General features: G+C 38.4%; 1 pseudogene; it reads left to right on the top strand.

Annotated features, from left to right (window-relative positions):
- Window positions 1–4,864: 4,864 nt before the first annotated feature.
- On the top strand, window positions 4,865–5,312 carry LOC128099880 (40S ribosomal protein S13-like; annotated as a pseudogene).
- The last annotated feature ends 1,394 nt before the right edge of the window (window positions 5,313–6,706 follow it).

The following is a 6,706-nucleotide window of genomic DNA, read 5'->3' as shown; positions in this document are numbered from 1 at the left end:
ATCAGTTATAAAAATATGATGGGAAACACTGCTACAGGAACACAAGTTATTAGAGTCCAAACTATTGAAGCGATTTCCTCTCAGGTCATGTGACCTGGGAGACGACGACACATCAGAGGTTTGTTTCAGTGACAGTAAAAGTGTTTAAATTTTCATCTCTATTAAAAAAAAAAAAAAAAACAACTTTCAGCTAAGTGATGCCTCAGAAGATGAGTATGTATACTACTTGTCCAAAGGACCAGAGGAACTATCCCAGTACCCATGGCAGGCTGTTCACAACCAATTATAACACTAGCTGCAGGTAGATTTGACCTCCGTGGGCACCTGGACTCATATGCATGTCCCCACACATAGAAACACACACACACACACACACACACACACACACACACACACACACACACACACACACTTAAACATAATAATTTAACAACCTTGGCTAACTATACAGCTATGAATTCTATTAACCAAGACTATAGTTTAGCCATTACAGTTTGGAAAATCTTCTAGCCAATCTAGGCAGTGTTTGTCAATTCAGCCTGAACACTTGAATGCTTAGTTCCGATACTATACAATTCAGGGTTAATAGCCTTTCCTTGCTATAACATTTTTTTCTGATGGTTTTAAACATACATTTAATGGCTTCCTGTTATAAATGAATACCAATTTTAATGTTCAATCTTTATTATAATATAATTTGCATGCTCCTAGTTCAGCTTTCTTGGTTATAAAGAGAATTTTCACTACATAATTTAACTCTGTACTTTCCTTCACAACAAGGTAACATCTCATTAATTTGAATTTTATGTTTAAAATCCATCCATTAAAGCCAAGCCAAACAAACAACAACAAATATAATTTTTGTCACACATCAAAAAAGGAAAAGTGTAGCACTCTATTTTTATTTTATTTTCTGTACTTTCCTTTGTTGAGATGGCAACTTAAGTATGGAATTTCATAGAAATTTTAATGCCAGCTCACGTGACTTCCACTTTTCCTATTGCTTTATTCATCTGGATTTCTTTTCATCTGGAGCTCCTGCCCAGTGTGAAAAAGCACTATCACCTCCTGTGTCTTTGAGTAAATTCAATAGTAGTTTATTCTTACTTTCTAGTCCTTGGCATTGCATTTCCCCATGTTATACTGGTGTGGCTGAAACACATAAGTCACTTAATACTTTCATATAGGCACATGTCACTTTCCCTTATGTGGTTTGTATTCTCCATGATCACTTTAATGTCAGGAAAGTGACTAACCTTATTTCTAAGCAAAGGGATATGGTGTCATTAAAAACAACAGTGATTGTACAGAGGTGCTTTTAACATACTCACCTGAGGGATTACAAATTATTATAAATGTGTTTGCTACTTGAGCAATAATATTTTTTTGTTTGGGGAAGGAAGGGTATTTCCATTTTAAGTAACATAATGCTTTATAAAATTTAAATGGAGAAAACTTTCAAAATTGTTTAATGTACTGATAACCTTGGGACTGTATTGAATGAGAACTGGTATTAGAAAAGAAAAACATAAAAGACCTTCCTTCCTGTCTCTCTGTTTGTGATAACCAACTACATAAGGGGAGGACTGCCAGAGGGTTTACTAGCCTATGCTAGCTAGACAGAAAGACTGTAGGTTAGTGGACTTGTAAAACCTACTATACAGCACTCCACCTCAAGAGGGAGTAGTCCTGGCTTATTTCTATAATCACTTGTTATGTAAGAGAAAAGGCATTGGCATCACTTAGGGAACTCATTGCCAGAAGCCTAGAGACTGAAGATGTAATACAATGGTAGAGTGCTCTACCTGCATCAGTATTTGATCCTCAGAACCATAAAAATTAAAAGTAAGTTTTAAAAACTTAGTGTTTTAGCTTACACTACACTGGCTTAGCACAGAAGAATGAATGAATGAACTCTTTCCTGCTCTTGCTGCTATTCAGGCTGTTTCTCTTCTCTGGGTCTCATTAGTTTCACCTTTTCTGGACCCTTTGCTATTTTCTCTTTCATGTATAAAATGGAAGATGGTCACAAAATATCACAACGCTGTAGCCACCAAAAAAGGGGAGGAGCTTCAGCACGATTAAAAAAAAGAAAACAAATAAAGAAAATTAAGTGATAATACACCCAAAGAAGACAGAAGGACTAGATTAAAGCTTCCATACCTTTATCTGCAAATTTTGTTAGTTTTTCCTATATAAATGGACTCACTCACCACCACCATCCAGGTCTCTTTACTATATGTCTTGCAGATCCCAGCCTCACTGTCATCCTCACAGTGATTGCTACTCATTAAAACCATAATTAACTCATCTAGGTTTTATTCTATTGATCTTCCAATACCTGCAAATACTTAAAGGTAAAATGCAACTGAGAATTATGTTTCCTGTGTTTTGCACTGTTATCTTAGTCTAGACGTTCCTGTTGGCCACTAAAGTTTACACAAATGGTTTCACAATTCCTCATATTCTTATATGTATATTTTCAGAGCTGACCATCTAGTATTGAATAACCAATTGGTGTTCTCTTCCATGGAGAAGACTATTTCTCCCACTCCCAGCATTCCTTAGTTGCCTATAGTTCTTTATGTAGGTTGAGCTTTCTTGTGCCCACTTTGGCATGACTATCGGTATATTCCTTGTTCTGCTCATGTTTAGGAAGCAATGTTGGTGAGACTTCATGGGTATCATTTCTAATGTTACTAGGACACACAGTCTTCCACCAAACACTCTGATCCTCTGTTTCTAGCAATTGTCTACTCCCTCTTCCTCAATGTTTCCTGAGCCTTGGGGGTGGGTGTGTCTTGTTGATGTAGCTAGTGAGACATGGCTCCACAACTATGAATTTTAATTAGTTGTGGTTTTATGCTATGGTGTTATGGTCTCTCTCTGTTGCAAAGAGAAGTTTCCTTGATAAAGCCTGAAGACTACCTATCTGTGGGTGTAAATGTTTGGCTTGTTGGTAGGGATTGTGCTGGTATTATAAAATCTTGGTGGTAGATTCTTCTCCAATGTCCATGACGTCACTAGCATTGAGTGGTTAGCTATATTTCCAGTACCAGGCATGTTTTACCTCCTGTTGTCCAGGTCTTAAGTCCAATTTCAGCTATTGTTGTTGCCACGGTATGTGTGCCACTCTATTGCACCCTTTGGGTAATCATGTTTTGCTGGTCATTATTGTGGTTCAATGATAGGCTAAGGAGGACTGCTGGTTGTTTCCCTCCTTTGGCAGCTTGATGATGCCATCTAGTAGCATGAAAGCTAGTCATCAGAGAGGAGGCTTTCATGTCAGCTTAGACTCAAGAGTATCTGGGGCCTATTTCTGAAGTACATGTTGTCTTCAGCAATAGGACCTTAACTTCTACTATAGCAAGGACTATAGAAATGGGCTCTGTGTTTGGAAGTCTCTTGGATAGTCTTGACCAACAACTCAAAAGAGAATAATGTCGTTTTGCTGTTGTTAGGTGGTCATTGGCTCTTGTCGGGAGCATTATCATCCCAGATAAGAAAAGTTTATTTAAATTTTATATGTATATTTATAGGCAGAAGTATGTGTATTATATATTTTTGAAGATAATTAATAGTATGATTCCTTGTGAATTCTTCAGACATTCTTATTGGTATTTTACCCTTCTCCATCTTTCTTCTGCATTTGCTCCACTCGAAAGAGTCTCCCTTTCCCTTTTCCTTATTCGGATCACATGTATTTTGTTATTCTCCACTCTATTAAGAGTTTCCAAACCCTCACCCATGGCAATGGTCCTGTTTTTATTTTCTGTTTTCTGAAATTACTCTAGGATATGCACACACATGTGAAGATTTGGAGCTTGGAGCCTCTGATGAGAAAGAGTATGAGATGTTTGACTTTCTGTGCCTGGCTTGCCTTGGTCAATATGACCTTTACAAATTCTACATATTTTACTGCAAATTTCATATTTCTTTACAGATGAATACTATCCCATAGTGTATATGTACCACATTTTATCCATTCATTGGATGAGGAATGGTTAGGTTTTTTTTCCTAGTTGTTCTGAGTAGAGTGTCAATGAACATGGATAAGCAATTACCTGCAAAGTAGGATGCCAAATCCTTTGGACATATACCAAGGAGTGGCACAGCTGGGTTATATGGTGGATTAATTTTAGCTATTTGAGAATTCTTCACACAGATTTCTGTAGTGGCTGCACCAGTTTGCAAACCCACAAACAGTGAATGAGGGCAGGTTCCCATTTCCTGCATCCCCTCCAGTATTAATTGTTGCTTGTTCCATTGATCTTTGCTATCCTGACTAGAGTAAGATGAAATCTCAAGGTTGTTTTGATTTGCACTTCTCTAGGTGCTAGGGATGAGAAACAGTTTTTGAGACATTACTTAGCCACTTCCTTTTTCTTTCTTTTCTTTTTTTTGAGAACTCTCTATTCAAAGTCCCATACCCATTTATTGAATGGCTCATTTGGGCTTTTACTCTATGTTTTTTACAGTTGTGCAAATGAACTCACTTATTTTGTTTTGTTGTCGTTTTAATTGAAAATAGCTTTTTAATACAATATAATCTGATTATCTTTCCCCTCCCCTAACTCTTCCCAGATCCACCCCACCTATCCAAATCCACACCCTTTCTTCTGACTCTTCCTTTTTTTGAGGTCTGTGTTATTCTGAATATTAACCCTTTGTCATATGTATAGCAGGCCAAGATACTTGGGCTTCCTCTTCACCAGGCTGATTATTAGCTGTGCAGAAGTTTTTTGGTTTTATGAAGTCTTACTTGTCAACTTTTGCCTTAATTACTGGGCAGATAGAGTCCTATTAAGAAAGTCCTTTCTGCTTTCCTCCCTCATTCTCTCTTTGCTGTCAGACTTCTACCATCATGGGTCGTACGCACACTCCTGTGAAGGGCCTGTCCTAGCTGGTACTACCCAATCTCCATACAGTCCCCACCTGGCTAAAGTTGAACTCTGATGACATGAAGGAACAGAATTATAAACTTGCCAAGAAAGGACCTGACTTCCTCCCAAATAAATGTGATCCTGAAGGACTCACATGGCATGGACAGGTCCGTTTTGTGACATAATAAAATCTTGAGAATCCTTAAGTCCAAAGGCCCTGATCTTCCTGAGGATCTGTACCATTTGATTAAGAAAGTGGTTGCTGTCTGAAAGCATCTTGAGAGGAACAGAAAGGATAAGGATGCTAAATTCCACTTGATACTGATAGAGAGCAGAATTCACTGAATGGCTCATTACTATACGCCTAAGTGGGTCCTCCTACCCAACTGGAAAAATGATTCATCCTCAGTCTCTGCTCTAGTGGCATAAATTCTCTTGTGTACATGAGTGTAGCTGGAGAGTTTCTCTCCAGCTGCTGCCAAGCCCCGCCAGTCCTGGAGCCCACTTATAAAATAAACACACAGACCCTTATATTATTTAAACTGTTTGGCCTAATGGTTCAGACTTTTAGCTATCTAGTTCTTACATCTTAAATTAATCCATTTCTATTAATCTATACTTTGCCATGTGGCTTGTGGCTTACCAGTACCTTACATCTTCCTTGTCCTGGTGGTGGCTGGCAGTGTCCCTCTCTGCCTTCCTGTTCCCTCAATTCTTGTCTCTGTTAGTCCTGCCTATATCTCCTGCCTGGCTACTGGCCAATCAGTGTTTTATTTATCATCCACAGCACACGAGCAATAAAATCACTTAGAATAAAAAAAGGAGAGAAAGAGAGAGAGAGAGAGAGAGAGAGAGAGAGAGAGAGAGAGAGAGAGAGGAAGGAGAGGAGGGAGGGAAGGAAGGAAGTCTGTGGTGATATGTTGTGTACCCTAATAAAGCTTGCCTTGAGAATCAGAGGACAGAGCCAGTCACTAGATTAGACATAGAGATCAGACAGTGGTGGCACACACCCTTAATTTTATCATTCGGGAGGTAGAGATCCGTCTGGATCTCTGTGAGTTCAAGGCCACACTGGAAACAGAGCCAGGCAGTGGTAACACACACCTTTAATCCCAGGAAGTGATGTCTGGGCAGAGAAAGTATATAAGGCATGAGGAAACAGGAACTCACGCTCTTGAGGCTGAGGATTTCATAGAGGTAAGAACGTGGCTGGCTTTTTCTGTTTCTCTGATCTTTTAGCTTTCACCCCAATATCTGGCTCCATTTTGTTTGTTTGTTTGTTTGTTTGTTTTTAAATAAGACCTTTTAAGATTCATGTTACAAAAGTCCTTTCCTACATCTATTTCACATGGGTACTACTTAGGTTTATATCTAACAGCTTCAGTGTTTTGGGTTTCACATTGAAGTCTTTGTTCCACTTAGATTTAGCTTTGGTACAAAGTGATAGATTTGGATCTAGTTTTATTCTTCCTTTGTGGACATCCAGTCTTCCCAGCATCATTTGTTGAAGATGATTTATTTTCCCCAGCTTTCATTTTTGTCATCTTTGTCCAGTTTTAAGTGACTGAAGTGTACTCATGTTGGGTCTTTGATTTTGTTCCATTGGTCTACATGTCTGTTTTTGTACCAATATTGTGTTGTTCTATTTTCTAACTATGCCTCTATAATATATCTTAAGATGTGAAATGGTAGTCCCTCCACCATTGTTCTATTTGCTCAGCAATGTTTTGGTTATCTGGGATAGTCTATGGAATCTTGACTTAAAGCTATCAATGCAGTCCAGTATTATCTCCACCTTGAGACTGTATATTTGACAAAAGTTA

The sequence above is a fragment of the Peromyscus californicus genome, unplaced genomic scaffold (genome assembly GCF_007827085.1).
Source record: "Peromyscus californicus insignis strain IS unplaced genomic scaffold, ASM782708v3 Scaffold_6__1_contigs__length_162567912, whole genome shotgun sequence".
NCBI lineage: Eukaryota > Metazoa > Chordata > Mammalia > Rodentia > Cricetidae > Peromyscus > Peromyscus californicus.
This window is presented reverse-complemented; position numbering and strand designations above follow the sequence as displayed.